This window comes from Aplysia californica, unplaced genomic scaffold (assembly GCF_000002075.1).
Source record: "Aplysia californica isolate F4 #8 unplaced genomic scaffold, AplCal3.0 scaffold00039, whole genome shotgun sequence".
In the NCBI taxonomy this organism is placed as follows: domain Eukaryota; kingdom Metazoa; phylum Mollusca; class Gastropoda; order Aplysiida; family Aplysiidae; genus Aplysia; species Aplysia californica.
Window position 1 is genome coordinate 1,608,188 of NW_004797309.1, and position 1,417 is coordinate 1,609,604.

The window sequence follows — 1,417 nt, forward strand, 5'->3', positions numbered from 1 at the left end:
AGACAGAGCAACTGTCAACCACGAAAGCTTGTTATGTGAAGCTCAGAGGTCTTGTCACATGCCCATCTCTGAAACCTGTCCTCAGTGGCTGAAAGTGAAAGTGAAAAGTCTTGTTCAGCTCAGTAGGATTTGTGTGTGTGTGTGTGTGTGTGTGTGTGTGTGTGTGTGTGTTTGTGTGTGAGTTCGCGTGCACGTGTGTACTTTATAGCTTGTTCGTATGCAGGTGTCGGAGTGTGTCTTCAAATGAGAGATAGGCTATGTGGGTGGACAGATAATGGCCAAGCATTCTTTTTCTACGTGTTTTTTGCGTACGTCTTATGTGCGTGTGAGTGTGTGTGAGTGTGTGTGTGTGTGTGTGTATGTGTATGTGTGTGTGTGTGTATGTGTGTGCGCGCACGCGCCCGTATGGGTGTGTAAGCGTGTGTAAGCGTGTGTGCAAGTGTATAATGTGCGTGTATGTGTGTGTTTGTATGTGAGCGTGTGGTCAGAGTAAGCAGTGGTTTTTTTATTGAGCTCTCGATGTTCAGCGCCAGAAATTTGAACTCACGGTGTATTTTGTAAAGGATCTATTTCGGGGCTTGGCATTCCCATTCTCCTAGACTGAACGTTTAGTGATTGTATAGCCTTTGCTTCCCTTCTGTTCAACGAGGAAAATTATTTGAAGATTTTGAGAAAAAGATTATTTACTCTCTGTCTGGAGAACTAGAAATAGTGAGAATAAGAAAAGAGATATAATATCGAATATTAATTGAATTTTAACATTTCCTTTAAACTTCTGTACGAGACTGCCTACATATAAAAGTGCGATGTAGAATTGCCAAATGTCTTCGCTATGAATGATAACTTAATGACGACACAATTTCGAGAGTCCCAAATCGTTGTCTAGGAGCGTGGAATGATTTCTACGTTGTAAACTGCGTGGCTCACGTATCATAACAACTCTTTTTCTCCACTTTTCTTTTAAATATACCGCGAGACGGATCTTTTTTTTTTCTCTCTTTAAAGCTACGCAATTCTTTTACCTTAATGTATTTCAATCAATTCGTCCCCGTTTTTTTTTGGGTTTTTGCCTATTCACTATTATTGTTGATTGTATTTTGTAATTCGTTTCGTAACAAGTCATGCACACGACAATCCATTGAGTGGTAATGTTTTTTTTTTTTCGTTGGTTTTTCTTTTAAATAAAGCAGTGAATTATGACTAAGCTGTCTGATCGCAAGAAGTGTTTCATTCGTACTGATGTTCATCCGTCACATGGTATGGATTCTTATCAAACATTATTCTTTACAGACGTATAACAACTTTCGTAAATAGATTTCACTCTTTTCAAAATTTTCTGTGCAGGAGCATAACATTCTATCTCTTCGTGTGCATATATATGTATTTGTTTGTTTTTGTATTTGTGTGTGTGTATTTA